The sequence below is a fragment of the Schistocerca americana genome, chromosome 3 (assembly GCF_021461395.2).
Source record: "Schistocerca americana isolate TAMUIC-IGC-003095 chromosome 3, iqSchAmer2.1, whole genome shotgun sequence".
NCBI classification, from domain to species: domain Eukaryota; kingdom Metazoa; phylum Arthropoda; class Insecta; order Orthoptera; family Acrididae; genus Schistocerca; species Schistocerca americana.
The window spans coordinates 961,103,150-961,122,484 of record NC_060121.1 but is presented as its reverse complement, the minus strand read 5'-3'; positions in this window follow the sequence as shown (position 1 = coordinate 961,122,484).

Genomic DNA, 19,335 nt, shown 5'->3' with positions numbered 1-19,335 from the left:
CTACTTAAACCTAACTAACCTAAGGACATCACACACATCCATGCCCGAGGCAGGATTCGAACCTGCGACCGTAGCAGTCGCGCAGTTCCGGACTACAGCGCCTAGAACCGCGTGGCCACCGCGGTCGGCAATTCTATTTAAAATCGGGTCATTCTTTTTGGGACACCCTGTACTAGATTTGGGCTGGACATCATTAAAAGAAAAGCGTTTCTCGTGGCAGCGGGATCTTCTCACGAAATGTCGATCGTCAACTTTCTCCTCCAGGTTCGAAAATATTTTGTTAGTGCCGACCTACATAGGGAGAAACGATCATTAGAATGAAATAAAGGAAATCAGAGCTCGCATGGAAAGGTATAGGCCTTCGCTTTTCTCTGTTCGCTGTTCGAGGGCGGAATAATAGAGAATCATTATGAAGGTTTTTCGATGAAGGCTCTGCCAGGCACTTACGTGTGATATCCATGTATATCCATATAGATATAGATATAGATGTAGATTATGGCAATATCTCAGAACTTCTCTCCCATTTCAGAGCTGATGCGTAATCTGATGTAAATGTGGGCCTTCATCTTACTGCTCCCTTAAATCTCCAAATAAGATCGGAATCTGCCCTAATGTTGATCTCTCGCAAACATCCCACTGGAAAACTTCATGTGTTCTTCCTCCTAAGAAAAAATCCGACTTAGGGCATCGACTGCTTGATTCTTAATACCCTTCATGTGATGCACTTCAAAAAGGAACACTGAAATCCTTACTGCCCATTAGTGTAAATGTCCATTCTTACAGGGTCAGGCCAGAACCCACAACAATGTTTAACAGTCTGTCTCTAGGTGATGTAACTTTTGTTCAAGATAGAATGAAAACATTCCAACCCGAACAACACTGCCAGTGCCTCTAAGGCGTATACTGAATACACTCTACAGGAGAGATAAGGCGACTCCCGCACCGGTTCCCTACCTGTTAACTGAATATTATATTCTATTTTTTTTGGTGGCACCAAGCTTATCCCTCAAGTTATTCTCTAGTAGCCTCTGGCGGAATCTGCTCTACGACAATTTTCCGTGAAGGCATCAGCAATTATTCAACTTAGTTTGCTCTAGATTAAGAAAACATGACCTGGAATATCACGTTAACTGTAAGTTGCAAAACCATGTCCTGATTCTGCAATCGGAGAGTTAACCATGAAATTTTCCTTTAAAAATTAAAAGCTCTGGCTTGTTTGACTGGTTGTAACTTTACTTTTGTTTAGCTGTGGGTGACATTCTGCATTTTCACCTGCGAGAGAAACCGAAAACATCTGCCTGCGAGAATATAACATGAATTTGGCCCTATTTTATAATCTTTCTAAAGAATGTGAAAACTGATTAAATCCTGAACTTTTCTATTAATCTCTTTAATTAAACAAAGTGGTCCTGTGTATTAATGTTCTGCCTAATAATGCTATTGATGAAATGGTCCCTGTGGATTGATAATTTTCGTAGAAAACTCATTCTGAAACGAAAATATTCTACCTCTTAATTTAGTTACTTGAGAACACGGTGCTTGCTGCTCTCTGTGCGCCAGTTGCAAATTTCTAGCTACAGTTGCTGAGAGCTTAGTGCAACGGTCCAGACAACAAGTTTAATATGTTATACACGTCATTGAGTGAGACACTCCTTTAAATAAAAATGACTTGGCTCTTGGATGTGGACAATGCCCTTAGATCAAATATTCCTTTCACAAACTGTTTATAATTATCTCATTTATTGTTACTTGCTTGCAGTTCATGTTATAACACTCATTAACATTGAGAAAGGGGAACATTAATATCAAACCTTAACTCCTACAAATGTTAGACAAATCATTAATAAACATTAAAAGTACCTTACAGTGAAAATTACTCAATCTTTAAGGAAAAATATAAACTTGTTTGATATGGATGTCTCATTCAACAATGATTCCAACTATTCACGACTCTACTGCCAATAAAAAAAAACATTACCTTCATTCCTCTTCATATTCTTTTCATTCTAAATCACACATCAAATCCTTCTCCTCTGCTTCACAATATTCAAACACAAATCATTTTACTTCAGCACAGCAGTTTTGGAACACGTATTGTGTTCGGGTATAATTTTTCTGGAGACTAGAAATCTACTCTGTAGGAATCAGCATGGGTTTCGAAAAAGACGATAGTGTGAAACCCAGCTCGCGCTATTCGTCCACGAGACTCTGCCGTGTTTCTTGACTTTCGATACAATTCCTCACAGTCGTTTAATGAACAAAATCAGAGCATATGGACTATCAGACCAATTGTGTGATTGGATTGAAGAGTTCGTAGATAACAGAACGCCGCATGTCATTCTCAATGCAGAGAAGTGTTCCGAAGTAAGAGTGATTTCAGGTGTGCCGCAGGGGAGTGTCGTAGGACCGTTGCTATTCACAATATACATAAATGACCTGGTGGATAAGATCGGAAGTTCACTGAGGCTTTTTGCGGATGATGCTTTAGCATATCAGGAGGTTGTAACAATGGAAAATTTTACTGAAATGCAGAAGGACCTGCAACGAACTGATGCATGGTGCAGGGAATGGCAACTGAATCTCAATGTAGACAAGTGTAATGTGCTGTGAATATATTGAAAGAAAGATCCCTTATCATTTAGCTACAATATAGCAGGTCAGCAACTGGAAGCAGTTAATTCCATAAATTATCTGGGAGTAGGCATTAGGAGTGATTTAAAATGGAATGATCATTTAAAGTTGGTCGTCGGTAAAGCGGATGCCAGACTGAGATTCATTGGAAGAATCCTAAGGAAATGCAATCCGAAAACAAAGGAAGTAGGTCACAGTACACTTGTTCGCCCACTGCTTGAATACTGCTCACCAGTGTGGGATGCGTACCAGATAGGGTTGATAGAAGAGATAGAGAAGATCCAACGGAGAGCAGCGCGCTTCGCTACAGGATCATTTAGTAACCGCGAAAGCGTTACGGAGATGATAGATAGACTCCAGTGGAGGACTGCAGGAGAGACGCTCAGTAGCTCGGTACGGGCTTCTGTTGAAGTTTCGAGAACATACCTTCGCCGAGGAGTCAAGCAGTACATTGCCCCCTCCTACGTATATCTCACGAAGAGACAATGAGAATAAAATCAGAGAGATTAGAGCTCACACAGAGGCATACCGAAAATCTTTCTTTCCACGAAAAATACGAGACTGGAATAGAAGGGACAACCGACAGAGGTACTCAAAGGTGCTCCGCCACACACCGTCAGGTGGCTAGTGGATGTAGATGTAGATGCACTTAACTTTGCGTCTACATTGCCACGAGTATTCTGCTCGGCATATCTCACGAACGAGCTCCCGCACTATTCACTGCCAAGCAGCAATGAGTAAAAAAAGAAAGAAATCACATCTACCATCGACGCAGCTACTCTGACCAAAGACTGCGCGCGATTAATAAGCGATTCGAATTTGTCGCTTAGCATTTGAGACATCCAAAGTATGTACAAATTCCAGAAATGCAAATAGCAAACTGCAAATAGACCTGTTTCACGATCCTACGGCCTCTCTGACCAGAATTTTGCAGGGTGATTTTTGGATATGGCAAAGATTTACTGAAAAACTCGTCTATACAATATTACACAAAAGTAATAGTAAACTAGCAAGTAGTACAATACATCATGGACAAACATAAAAAGATTACAGAACATACAACATATAAGTGCATATATGCACTGTAAAGAATTCATAAAAAAACTTTTTTTTTGTTTTGTACTGGAGTTCAGTCGCACATAAATTAATTTGCAAAAAGCTTTGTGCATTTCAAGCTCAGGTGCACTTCAAGTAAAATTACAAACGTTGCTTACATTGGTGCTCAGGTGCAGTCAGAATATGCTACATTTCGTTTCATAGAAGTGTGCACAAGTTAAAGAATATTGTCCACTACATGAATGTACACTAGTTATGAAGGCATCAATGATGGGAAAAAATGACACTCGTGGTATTATTATTTTTGTAGTTATTCTACACACAATCTCGTGATACTGACTGTGATTACATTGTCTTTAAATCCTAGCAAGTATGTATCGAAGCAATGTCTTTTCGTGATTGTTGTACACGAAACTGTTGACATGAGTGCATGCAGTACACGACCTAGCACATGTTGAAGTGCCTTTTAGCACTTGTAACGTTGTAATAATTCATAAAATGAAAGCACTGTACCATGATTGTTTATGTGGTGGCTAAGAGTGGACTCAGTGGATGCGGTACTGTCCATAATAAATCCAATGACAATTCAGAGGCAGACCATTCACAAAAAGGTACTGACAGGTGATTTTCATCAAATGTCTGTGAAATCATCTAAAATCGATGTGGCATGTCGTGGTAAAGAAAACGTTCATAATACATCGAACTTTCTTACAGTGCAGAGAGTAACTCTGAGTTCATGAATGCGCTGCTTTCACAAAGTACGCGTATTCTGTTACAATAGACTGAAAGAAACTATAGCTAAGACATTTATCTAAAACTAAGTGTGGTAAATTCTCAGTATACAGGACAAAGAATAACAAACATTTCTTACGAACATCGAAATTACAATTTATACAGATGTGTCGATAGTGGCACCTGAAAAATAATAATCATAATTTGAATCTGTTTTATGCTAAGCGAGGAAAGAAACATTAAAGTATAGTAGTCATTACATGTACAATCCATTGTGAAAATGTCAACTGGCAAACTTTGCTATCAGTTTTCTTACTTTTTACTTGCGTATGAGTGGGCCACTCGTGCTGTTATGCGAGGGTACAATAGTGATTTCTGCAGACTGTTTATTTTTATGTAATCGAATAAATGCGAGTAAGGATACTGGGTAAAGAGAAGGAAAAGAAAGGAATGTGCACAATATTTTGCTGCTGTAGAAAAAAAGAAATTATTACGTTTGTCTGTCGTCTGTCACTCACAAAACATAAAGTAAATGAAACTGTGATCACAATACCTTAACCTACGCACGTGCCAGTCGGTTATAACTACCCAAAACGCAAAATTTAAGTGGTATCAAGAAGAGTATTTAATACCTACGAACAATCAAAGTGCACATACAGAATAAAAATGATTAAGAAACTATGTCTTTCTGAAGAAGTCGGTGAACTATAGTTGAAAATGAATGAGAAATGGTATTATCATGTCAATGACAAAAAAATCCATTAGCGCAAGCGGAGTCACAAATTCATCAAAGTAAATATATGGCAATAAGCGTCTCACGCCCTTCACGTTTCTATCCGCAAAAAAGTGCACACTGTTGAAACAATAGTGTTTACTTCCTGTAAATTCATAGACTTGTATTACCGTTTGCCAACACCTTATCGTAAACCATTAGAAATACTACTCATCAGAGAAACACAGCAAAACACAATCAACAATGTAAGCACCACGGATGAAATCAACACGTAATCCCCAGCAATCCGTAAAATCTATATTCTATACTTCATAACGTAAATCTTAAATGTCTGCATAATAGTCATAAAAAGTTGGCTATCCTCACTTGTTATTATTTAATCATGTCCTCATTATAAAAATTCATAAATCATCGCTTCATATACTTCATCTATAATTAATCCTTAAGTCTTCATTCCACATACGGCACCTACAAGAAGATTTTTACATTCAATGGAAGAACCGTGATTATAGCTCAGTGCAAGACACTGAAATTAAATATCTCCACCACTTACTGACAGTACATGTTACACCTGTGCAAATATATATACGCTAGCAGTTTTGTCACTACTATCTGGAATGAATTATTGCATACTTCTGTACGTTATCCTGTAAGAGAAAATGGATTATGGCGAGCAAAACTCATCCTGGATTTTCCATTGTTTGATAATTAGATGTCATTGTTTCCCTTCTTGCTCTTATGTTCTGCTATGCCTTTGTGTTTAACGAAAAAATCATTGCTGTCTTCTTTTACGTAACCCTTGCTTGTAAAATGATGGATTGTAAAGATTTGGGTCAGTTATCTTATAACATGACATTGTATATGCTCTTCGTTCCTCTTCATACTCTTTTCATTCCAAATCACTAATAAAATTCTTCTCCTCTATTTCAAAATATTCAAACACAAATCGTTTGACTTAAACAAAGATGCACTTAACTTTGCGTCTACATTGCCGTGAGTCCTCTGCTCGGAGTGTGATTCACTCCTACTCTCAAGATAGAAATCCAGCGCTAATCGCTGCCAAGCAGCGATGACAAAAAAGGACATATCTTCCAGCGACACAGCTACTCTGACCAAACAAAGAGCGCAAATAATAATAAGCGATTCAAAATTGACGTTTAGCGTTTCAGACATCCAAAGTATGTACGAATTCCAGAAATGTAGTAGCAGTAGTAGCTTTATTCATCTGTAGATCTCTTTTTACAAGGATATAGGACATGTCAAAGTATTTACAAATTTAGATCAATTTAAAATAAGCTAATTCGTGTAAACATATATTTACAAACTTCTAGTTAGAGACAGTCATTAGATCTACTCTACTTTTTTTTTACAAATAACTTATTAAATAATGTAATGCCACATTGTTCACTCATATCTCACTATCAGTCACTTCACACACTATACACACATTGTTTCATAATACTTCACTCATCACACTCACACACACACATACACATACACACACACACTGGTGATCTCTGGGCCATTTTCTGTACCGCAACTTCCCATCTGCTATCCTGAAAAACTGAGTCAGCATCCCTCCATAATGAGTGAGATGTCAAGCTCAGAAAGAAGAAGAGGTGTTAGTATTGTGTTATGCATAGCTTGGGGGTAAGTATTTGTAGAAAGGAAAAAAAGAAGGAAAAAACATAAACTGAAGGTGTTATGTAAAATGTTGAGTGTCTTATAATCTTTATTAATATTATTTATTTGTATAACATTTTTTACCAACCTGCTACTCCATTTTAGCTAAGCAATCCTTCAATGTATAAAATGTATTGCATAACAGGTACGTTTTAGCTGCCTTTTTAAATAAATGTATTTTTGCAATTTCTTTAAATTCTTTTGGTAATTTATGGTACAGTTTTATTCCTTGGTAGAAAATGCTGTTTTGAGTTTTATGTTTTTCTTTTTTTCTCAATAAATGTAAGTTGAGTCTATCTTTTGTTGCATGTTTATGGACAGAGCTGTTTGTGCAGTATTTATCAATGTTATTTTTGATGTGTACAACTGACTGGTAAATGTATTCACATGGAGCAGTTAAAATCCCCAGTGTTCTGAAAAGATCTTTACATTGAGCTCAACTAGTATTTTTGGTTATTATTCTTATGGCTTTTTTCTGTAGTTTCAAAATTGTGTTCATATTTTGTGCATTTGTTCCCCAAAAAAGAATGTCATAGCTACGAATTGAGTGTACATATGAATAATATGTAACTAAAAGACACTGCATGTTACACACTGATGACAGGACTCTAAGGGCATAACATGCTGATGGCATTCTGCTTGCAAGTACTTTTGTGTTTTCACACCACTTCAACTGAGAATCATTATTCATTCCTAGAAATTTTGCATTTGTTACACAGTCTATGTAATTTAACATTGTAATTTTTCCTGGTCAAACTGAAATTCATGGCATTAGTTTTCTTTATGTGCAATGTCACTTTATTACTTATTGACCAATCATAAACTTCCTTGAGAGTTTCATTTGCTTTCTCGGCAGGTCTCAATAGACCTGTTTCAACCATAATAATTAAACTATTTGATCATTACTGTTCATTGTAAACCCAAAAATCCACCAAATGACAGATAGAAGAGGACTGGGCATTTTCTTAAACAGTTCCAAGTATGCAGCCCATCCCCTTCTCCTACACAGTCTGCTGTCGAATCTCCGCTTTCCAAGGGACCAATACCCTGTTCCCTATCTGCATTAATTTGTCTGTTCAAAGTACTTCCTTCGAGCTGCAACTTAATCACTTTATCACGAAATGCTTCAGTTCCTGACTTCTGTTTAGGATCAGAGTGACATGGTGAATGAGATGATTTAACTGCGCCTAAACGCGAAATACTTACGTGCATGTGGAGCCACTACTGTGCAATAAGTGGAGGCTGGCTTGTATAGTATCCAGGAGGCTGCTGCAAACAGAGCAGGCGCCAATTACTGCCCCTACAGTGTTGGTGGTGACGACAAGATGGCGACTTAGCGCTCCGCAAAACTGCTGTGTCAGCTCGGCTACACTGCCTTCTGCCTTTTCCCCACAGATGGCAAGCTCATATCTCAGTAAATCTTTCATCAGGTAGGAGATCCCTAGAATCGGCTTCTGACTGATGATTTACCTTATGTTTCTTAGAACATTGGTAACAAAAAATCTGATAAATTTTCTACCCCTACCACTAGGAAGGATGATAACCCTGCCATTTAATTACCACCACACTCTGGTACCATTCAAAGCAGTAGGGCGCTTGAGTGGTAAAGTGTTCTACCAGACTAAGTTTATATGAATTTAAACAAAGCACTTTGCCTAACCAAGCAAGAAATTTGAAAAATGTAAAATATGCCAGGTATATGCCGCTAACAGCCATTAATAAGACTTGATCCAAAGTATATGACAGGCAGAATTACGAAAAAAGCTCAACACAGCGATTGAACGGCATCAATATTAACAACATTTATTATTAGAATTTAATAAGAGCAACTGTTGACAGAATTTGGATAAAATGAGCGTTAAAGCAGCAGCTGCCAGAAAGACTTACTACTACAATTTAAGAAAAGTGACAGTTGGCAGTATTTAGAAAAAGGACCCATTGAGTCAAACATCTATTGCGCACCAGATTTACTGTTACGACTTATTGAAATCAACAGGGAGCAGCATTCAATGAAATGAACAGCAACTGCCCAACGAATTTACTGTTACCAGTTTTAGAAATCAAATGTCGGCAGAATTTTATAAAATGATCCAGTGCATTAAACAGAAACTGCCAGCCAAATCCTTCCCCATGAACCATTGACCATGCCATTGGTGGGGAGGCTTGAGTGCCTCAGCGATATAGATGACCGTACCGCAGGTGCAACCACAAAGGTGGGGTATCTGTTGAGATGCCAGACAAACATTTCATGAAGCCCACGCCTGCTACAGTAGTACAAGTTTACATGCCAACTAGCTCTGCAGGTGATGAAGAAATTGAAGAAATGTATGATGAGATAAAAGAAATTATTCAGGTAGTGAAGGGAGACGAAAATTTAGTAGTCATGGGTGACTGGAATTGGAGTGTAGGAAAAGGGAGAGAAGGAAACATAGTAGGTGAATATGGATTGGGGCTAAGAAATGAAAGAGGAAGCCGCCTGGTAGAGTTTTGCAGAGAGCATTACTTAATCATAGCTAACACTTGGTTCAAGAATCATGAAAGAAGGTTGTATACACGGAAGAATCCTGGAGATACTAGAAGGTATCAGATAGATTATATAATGGTAAGACAGAGATTTAGGAACCAGGTTTTAAATTGTAAGACATTTCCAGGGGCAGATGTGGATTCTGACTACAATCTATTGGTTATGAACTGTAGATTAAAACTGAAGAAACTGTAAAAAGGTGGGAATTTAAGGAGATGGGACCTGAATAAACTGAAAGAACCAGAGGTTGTACAGAGTTTCAGGGAGAGCATAAGGGAACAATTGACAGGAACGTGGGGAAAGAAGTACGGTAGAAGAAGAATGGGTAGCTCTGAGGGATGAAGTAGTGAAGGCAGCAAATGATCAAGTAGGTAAAAAGACGAGGGCTAGTAGAAATCCTTGGGTAACAGAAGAAATATTGAACTTAATTGATGAAAGGACAAAATATAAAAATTCAGTAAATAAAGGAGGCAAAAAGGAATACAGACATCTCAAAAATGAGATCGACAGGAAGTGCAAAATGGCTAAGCAGGGATGGCTAGAGGACAAATGTAAGGATGTAGAGGCTTATCTCACTAGGGGTAAGATAGATACTGCCTACAGGAAAATTAAAGAGACCTTTGGAGATAAGAGAACCACTTGTACGAACATCAAGAGCTCAGATGGAAACCCAGTTCTAAGCAAAGAAGGGAAAGCAGAAAGGTGGAAGGAGTATATAGAGGGTCTATACAAGGGCGATGTACTTGAGGACAATATTATGGAAATGGAAGAGTATGTAGATGAAGATGAAATGGGAGATATGATACTGTGTGAAGAGTTTGACAGAGCACTGAAAGACCTGAGTCGAAACAAGGCCCCGGGAGTAGACAACATTCCGTGAGAACTACTGACGGCCTTGGGAGAGCCAGTCATGACAAAGCTCTACCATCTGGTGAGCAAGATGTATGACACAGGCGAAATACCCTCAGACTTCAACAAGAATATAATAATTCCAATCCCAAAGAAAGCAGGTGTTGACAGATGTGAAAATTACCGAACTATCAGTTTAATAAGTCACAGCTGCAAAATACTAACACGAATTCTTTACAGATGAATGGAAAAACTAGTAGAAGCCAACCTCGGGGAAGATCAGTTTGGATTCCGTAGAAACACTGGCACACGTGAGGCAATACTGACCTTACGACTTATCTTAGAAGAAAGATTAAGGAAAGGCAAACCTATGTTTCTAGCATTTGTAGACTTAGAGAAAGCTTTTGACAATGTTGACTGGAATACTCTCTTTCAAATTCTAAAGGTGAAAGGGGTAAAATACAGGGAGCGAAAGGCTATTTACAATTTGTACAGAAACCAGATGGCAGTTATAAGAGTCGAGGGACACGAAAGGGAAGCAGTGGTTGGGAAGGGAGTGAGACAGGGTTGTAGCCTCTCCCCGATGTTATTCCATCTGTATATTGAGCAAGCAGTAAAGGAAACAAAAGAAAAATTCGGAGTAGGTATTAAAATCCATGGAGAAGAAATAAAAACTTTCAGGTTCGCCGATGACATTGTAATTCTATCAGAGACAGGAAAGGACTTGGAAGAGCAGTTGAACGGAATGGACAGTGTCTTGAAAGGAGGATATAAGATGAACATCAACGAAAGCAATACGAGGATAATGGAATGTAGTCGAATTAAGTCGGGTGATGCTGAGGGAATTAGATTAGGAAATGAGACACTTGAAGTAGTAAGGGAGTTTTGCTATTTGGGGAGCAAAATAACTGATGATGGTCGAAGTAGAGAAGATATAAAATGTAGACTGGCAATGGCAAGGAAAGCGTTTCTGAAGTAGAGAAATTTGTTAACATCGAGTATAGATTTAAGTGTCAGGAACTCGTTTCTGAAAGTATTTGTGTGGAGTGTAGCCATGTATGGAAATGAAACATGGACGATAAATAGTTTAGACAAGAAGAGAATAGAAGCTTTCGAAATGTGGTGCTACAGAAGACTGCGGAAGATTAAATGGGTAGATCGCATAACTAATGAGGAGGTATTGAACAGAATTGAAGAGAAGAGGAGTATGTGGCACAACTTGTCAAAAAGAAGTGACCGGTTAGTAGGACATGTTCTGAGGCATCAAGGGATCACAAATTTAGCATTGGAGGGCAGCGTGGAGGGTAAAAATCGTAGAGGGAGACCATGAGATGAATACACTAAGCAGATTCAGAAGGATGTGGGTTGCAGTAAGTACTAGGAGATGAAGAAGCTTGCACAGGATAGGGTAGCATGGAGAGCTGCATCAAACCAGTCTCAGGACTGAAGACCACAACAACAATACACCAGCCAAATTTACTGTTATAACTTACAGAATGTAACTGGTGGAAGAATTTAAAACAATGATCAGATGAATTGAATAGTAACTTTCCACTAGACTTTCTATTCCAACTTACAGAATACTAACCCCGGTTCTGGAGTCCCCGAGCACACAAAACGAACAGACATAAATTCCGTTTGAGCAGGGCCACACTTGGCACGACTCGACTCGGCCGAGCGGTTTCACTGACATTTCATGATTAACAACAAACTATCAGTAGGAATTCTCTTAGTAGACGACCTGATGTAACTAGTTAACTGATTCCATTGTGCATCTGACAAGATTAGGACAACCAGGGCGGTGTCCACAGATATGACCAGATCACACAACAGTGATTATGCAAACGCTCACAATCATTTCTGAAAATCAATGAGGAAATCAACAGCAGCCCTCAAATAATTGAGACTGCTAGCAGACGGGTGGTTTTGTAACGCAACAACTCTGTGGATGATCATACATTTTTTACGTGTTTTGCTAAGATTGTTTTATTAGTTGTGCTGAATATTATTCTTGTAAATATGTTGTCAAGTTACAAATGCTATTTGTTATGTAAGAAAGACAATACGCATGAAACATTTTGTAAGTAGACACGCTGGCCTAGTCAGCTATTGTTAAAGAGTGTAACAAATTGTCAATGCATTATCGCTTGGGCGTGCGAGGGCGCCAAAAGTAGTACCAATTAGGAGTCGAGTTCCATAAAAAAGACCTACCAATTAACAGCTGACGTTGCAACATTGAGTCCCTAGACTGTGTTCTTTCAATTAATACAGATCTTTGAATGCGCCTGTCTTTTCGAGGTTGATGAATATATCCCAGTTAGTATTTTGTGTCGTTGTTATCTGACATAACGAGGATATGATACTTGTATTAATACCGTCCTTACAGGCAAGTAAAAGCGTACGACTGTACTATGACTAATGAAAAGATAATGTGCTAAAAGGAGAGCTTCAGGTATGTGCCGATAGTAATGCCCCAGGAGCAGAGGTTTCCGTTTTTCTCCAACCATATTTTATAAATTTTTTGTTATATATGTCCCTAATACTAAGTTTCACATATACGACTTGAATTGGTGGGTAATTCTATGGCAGTCTGTGTGCATGCACGAACGCTAGATCAATGGGACTGCCGGCGCGGTGGCCGTGCGGTTCTAGGCGCTACAGTCTGGAATCGAGCGACCGCTACGGTCGCAGGTTCGAATCCTGCCTCGGGCATGGATGTGTATGATGTTCTTAGATTAGTTAGGTTTAATTACTTCTAAGTTCTAGGCGACTGATGACCTCAGAAGTTAAGTCGCATAGTGCTCAGAGCCATTTGAACCATTTTTTTTCATTTTTTTTTTCAGTTGGACTGACTCTGGTATGCGCAAAAGCAATCAGATTCGAATTCGTAGTGTTGCGATGTGAAATAGTGATGCGTGTGCTTCAGATTGGAGGAACAGAACTGTGTAAGTCCATCCGCTCATGCTGAGTGCCGCGATTGTTTACTCGCCTCATTCATGTGAGACTGTGGTGCGAACTTAACGATCTTGGGTACGGGATGGGACATGGCGTCACGAAATGATTAAATTAATGTTGTGGCGTGGAGGACAACTGAAAGGTTTCTGAGCGCCCAGACTTTGGTAAGAAAGCCGCCGTACACAGCGGTGAAGCTAATCGATGAATTCGGCTTACCAAATAGTGTTGATGATGCAGGAACGGGGCCGGCGTTGAGTGACATTGAAAATACTCACTCTGTAAAAACATCTGTTCTGTGTACTATACAAATACCATCTATGAATGTGTTTGTAGAAGTATAACAGGCTTACAGAAACTTGGCAGTTTGGAGCTTGTTCCTATGTTTAAATGATGATTCGATGTAGATTACTATTGGATGCGTAATGTTTGTCTGCGATAACATCAGTTTCAATCTCAGACTGTGGAGGAACCCCCCCCCCCCCCCCCCCCCCGCCCACCCACACTCGTAGTAAACCTCCAGAAATGTCTCAGTTTAGCCTGTGAGTCCTTAGATGGTGGTTTAAGGGGCGTACAGTATAGCTGACCACGCTTCCCCAACCGAGTTTTGCGATAATTAAGCCAGACCGTCCTTGAACTGACTTAGTGACCCGCAGTGTAGAAATTCTTCATACCTGTTATGTGAAGATGCTCTCGCAGTTTTATGTCCCCTTCTAGAGCCATAACAGCGCCGTTGGATTCTGAAAATGCAATACTACTGTGTATCTTTTACGTAATGAATCAGGAAGAAGCTTTTGTGCAAATAACTTGTACATGGGATACCCTTATGATGCGTTTCTTTATAAAACACTGTGAAATGAACTTGTTCACACTGGTTAAAAGCTAATTATTAACGGTACGAGAGCATGGTCTATCGCATGACTAGATCGAAAGGCATCCTACCGACAGCTGCGAACTATGGTGCACAGTCTGTAAATTCAGTGTACAAGATCGTACGTCTTCGGTGACACCAAAGTTATTCATTTCTTTATTAATATCAGCGTTTCCTGGCATTATAAAATTACTGAAAGATAGTGACTCGTAGACTCCTGCTAATGCCTGAGAGACAAAAGGGAACTTTTGTTAGCAAATATTTATTAATTACTCCTGCCAGAATAAATGTACTTTCCCTACACATCGCTTTGCTGACGTCACGAGCGATTCTGCATCGACACCTCATCCCACTGGCTCTGAAAGCGCCGGATGGTCAACCGTCTCTGCTAACCAGCGTGGGAACTTACCGCTCGTCAGTTAGGCCCGTTTCACACACTGGGACACTGGTGACGGTCACCAGTGACGGTCGCCGACAGAGATACATTCGTTTGAACTGGAGCATTCACACCGGGACACTACACTGCTTCACAGAGCCACTGTGACGTAGCAGTGACTCACCCTCGGCACATGGACGGACAGGGTCACTGTGTTAAGGGGCTCCGGAACGCCCTATACTTGCAATGTTAAAATAACGCTTATAAATTACATCTTTCCTCACAAAGTATTTGAGGTAGGAAGTTGAACTTTTTACAGATTATTTATTGGAGTATGGGCTACAACTTAACACAGGGATTTTACAAAATTTTAGTTCAGTTATTAAAGATGATTTTTTTTCAATTGTAATGAAAATTCACAACATTTTTTTGCAATTTTTTATTTATATATTCAAAAATATACAGTTTTTTGGAAAAAGGCTGTGTTAAATAATGTAGAAGGTACTGTGTAACATTTACTGAAAGTTTTAAACAAATATGTTTGGAAGATCCTTAGAAAACATGTAATTAGTATGCGAAAATAAAAGTTTTGGGAATCGAGCGACAAAGATTGGATTAACTTTTTAGTGCATTCCAGGTCCATAGGATGGATTATCTTCATCCTCTGCAAACTCCTCCTCCAGCTTCCTCTTGTTCCTCCTCCTGTTTACTCTTGCTTGTATTTCTAGACTCTTTACAGCCCTGTCTGCAGCCCGAAGGCGTTCCTTGTCTAAAGAAAGCATCGCTCGTTGTTGTGTTCGTAGATTTTGCTACCATTTTCTTCAGTTGCAGTTACTGCAACACTGTTCCAAAAGGTGGTCATGTATGAACACTTATCACATTTCAGTTGTATTTCACTAGCAAGTCCTACGTGCTTTATTATGAAGAGTTCCAGACCAACTTCACTACAATGAATACATCTTACACAGTTTGAAAAAATTCCTTTGAGAACCGACATATCAAATATTTCATTCACATCCGATTCGCCCATAAAACATTCATAGTTTTCACTCATTGAACCAAGCTTCTTCTGTGAAGTATTTTCTTTCCCACTTTGACTGCTATGGGCAGGTGTACTTGAGAGGTTAGGTTCACTCACTTGGTTATCGTCTTTATTGTTTACAGTAATAACACACAGCTTTGGCTTTCCAACATTTCTCCTTTTCTTAAAAGCCTTCAGAGGATTTCTAATAACTTTACTTTTACTCATTATTACACTTCAACAAAACAGAGACTCAAGAAACAGAATTAATTACGAATATTTTCGAGGCAACGACAGAGTAAATAAACATAAAACAATCGACAATCACACCAGCGATATATATTGAACCATCATAGGTTAGCCACAACACATACTTTATCTCACATCACTAAAATGTACCTGATGAACACGGACGTTAATAATAACACCATTTGACAGCAGTTTAACAGCGCCACAGTGGGCCACGCCCATGTAGAACACATTTCAAAAAAAATTTAAAAATTGTTGTAGTCTTCGGAATTGAATAAATTATATATCTGTTAAAAGGTAATAGTCTGCAGATTCAGAAAACGCAAAAAAGTAAAAATTGAACTTTTCATGATTTTGAGCCTTTCCGGAGCCCCTTAATAGCAGTCACCTCCGGACATCGGTTTGGAGTCTTAGCACTGGTATACAGGTCACAGACACAGCCCTCCAGATTTGCCAACAGGCGGCAGTCATTTTTGAGACAACGACACGAAACATTCATTGTACATTATACTGTACACACTGTAGCCACGAGTTTATGTCTGATTGACACGGAAGATCATATAAGTGAAGTAGAAAGTCGTCCTGCTATTTCAGATGTGAAAAGCGATGACTGTAGCAACAAAGTGATGAAAAATAATGCGTGGCAAGAAATTATAACGAAGCTTGTGCCTGATTTCAATGAGAAGAGCATGGGTGAGAAAAACAAAATTGGTAAGTTATATGTTCTTTTTTCAAATTTAGTACCTTATTTTTCGGACCATAAAACGCCAGCGAAATTTAGTTGGTACCCCTGTACGAGTCCATTTCACTAACTGATCAGTTGGCAACACCTGCGGTGTCGGGCACCAGTGATTCAGGAGCGTTCACCACAGCCACTGGTGACCATCACTGGCAACCGTCACCAGTGTCCCAGTATGAAACGGGCCTTACTCCCAACCTAGAGCAGTGTTGATACATTCACTTCACATATGCGAAATAAAAAAAATTGGAAATTCAACTAAAATGCCCTCTTATCTGCAAATAAGAGGTACCTTACAATTGCTATATCAAAATGACTCCCGATCCCAGTTACAGGTGGATAATGCTATACCCAAATCACTTCCAATCCCCGTATAAAGCGGATAATGTTTATAATATTTGTATATTCTCTGCTCGTACCAGAATCTTGCACAATCTGGTTTCTTTCGGGATGGTTATCCATAATTTTGTCTCATACTGTTCTTCGTTTGTTTCGTGTATTCCCGCCATCAGTATTGCTGTGTGACGCTATTCACAGGAGGATACCCATACTTACCATAAGCCTTCATGCAGATTTCGAGACCTAGTATTGCTGACTAATCCACAACAATTCTCGCCAACATCCCAATGACATACCCTTTACCACAAATAAAGAATATCGTATTATACGTATCACAAACTAACTTTCTTGAAAATTATTGTCAGCCTGTCCACAAGAGATGTTCATATTTCATAACTTTCATATGAACACAAAAAGATTCATATAACAATATTATTGCTACGACCGATCATGTCATAATTGTATCTCAAGAACTTGAAAACTCTGCTTGAGGTTTTCAGTAGGGTTTCCCTCCGACTAGTCCAAATGGGGGAGTATACAAAAGATAATCCCGGGTAACTTCGAATTTCTTTCACTCTTGAGAATGGCAATTGTTGTAGCCCAAAAATTAAAAGTAAGTGTGAATACTTACTACCTAAGGAAAAGGAAATAATGCTAAACCTTGAATCTTTTGACAAAGAATTTCTACTGTCCAAGGGCCAAAACCGTTATTTAAAATGAATTATTACATACTGACGTGTACGCTGTGTTAGCATCATTAATTTTAATTGATATTCACAGTAATACATATATATCTGTGAATGTAAAACGATTATGAATCGCTAAACATTTTTCTTACCCTGATTGCAGATCAGGATTTTCATTACAATAAATACTCGTAAAACAAAAATTATAACTAGAATGGTAGCAGCAATATTTAATCATCAAAGATTTCTGCACCCACTGGGAGCAGTATAACGTATCAGAATAATATTACAAGATACAACAGTCAGAGCATCTGTTTTAGTAGGTAGTTGCAGTAAATTGTTCATGTGCGCGAATTGTTATCGCTGCTGCCATTCTTTTGTTTGACAACTTCTTAGGAAAAATGCATGAATGAAAAAGATCTTTTGAGCGATTGTCTATTAAGCTGGAAGGACGTATCCGAATTTCACCATCAAACGTAATTCCACAGCTATAATTAACATCCTGAGTACAATATAATCCGTAGACCTAAATATGCATATATGTTAATCATTGAGATTCTGCCACTGGCTTGGAAGTCTATATAGACTACTCATGCCATGAAGGAATGAATTGCTAGGCGCTACAGTCTGGAGCCGAGCGACCGCTACGGTCACAGGTTCGAATCCTGCCTCAGGCATGGATGTGTGTGGTGTCCTTAGGTTAGTTATGTTTAAGTAGTTCTAAGTTCTAGGCGACTGATGACCTCAGAAGTTAAGTCGCATAGTGCTCAGAGCCAAAGAATGAACTGCAATTCAGTGTGACATGTAGAGCAAACCCCAGAATGCATTAATGTTTGTCATGGTTAGTGTTGTTACCACACCTGTATACAGGTGTCAGAGTCAGATGCTGAGTGTTCACTGTGGAGGACAGCGTTATCGGTAACTGACAGGCTTTGAAAGGAGCGTCATTGTAGCTCTTCATTTATCTGGCTTGTCGAATCATACAACGAGAATTGTGGGACATTCGGATGTGGCAATGCCACAAAGTTGGACAGTAGGGGTACATGATGGCTGGCATATTCGTCGTCAATTTACCGGTCGAGCATATCTGATCGACACAAGTGAACGTAGCTGTACACACGAAGCGGATGGTAACCGCTTCACTTCTGTGGCTACCATCCGAGAGCAATTAGCGGACTGCCTACAAACACTTTGTGTCAAACAGAACCACGGATGGGAGACTAGGGACTTCTGCGCTAGGGAATTGGCGTCCCATGCGTAGGGTGCCATTAACACCACAACAAAAACGGCTTCGTTTGAAGTGGTGTAGTGACCAGTAAACTGGAATGGCGTCGCATTGTGTTCAGCTACGACCCCCGTTCTGCGTTACCGCAGATGACTACCCCCTGCAAGTGTGGCGGCGCCCTGAGGTAAGGTTCCATTTTTCCAAAGTGTTGGAGAGTCAGATGATTGTTACTCCTGGTGTCATAGCACCAGATGTGACTTCAGGTCATGGCTCGCAGTGATTGAGGGAGCTCTGATGGTACAGCTGTACGTCAAGGACATCCTGCATCCTCTTGTGTTCTTTTTCAACAGAACAATGCTCGCCACAAATGGCATGTGTCTCTGTAAACTGTCTGCTTGATGTTGAGGTGTTCCTGTGGTTAGCAAGATCCCCATACTCCCCCCCAACAGAACATGTGTGGGAGCACCTCTGAGATCAACTGCCGCGCGGGATTAGCTGAGCGGTTCAGGGCGCTACAGTCATGGACTGTGTGGCTGGTCCCGGTGGAGGTTCGAGTCCTCCCTCGGGCATGGGTGTGTGTATTTGTCCTTAGGATAATTTAGGTTAAGTAGTGTGTAAGATTAGGGACTGATGACCTTACATATTAAGTCCCATAAGATTTCACACACA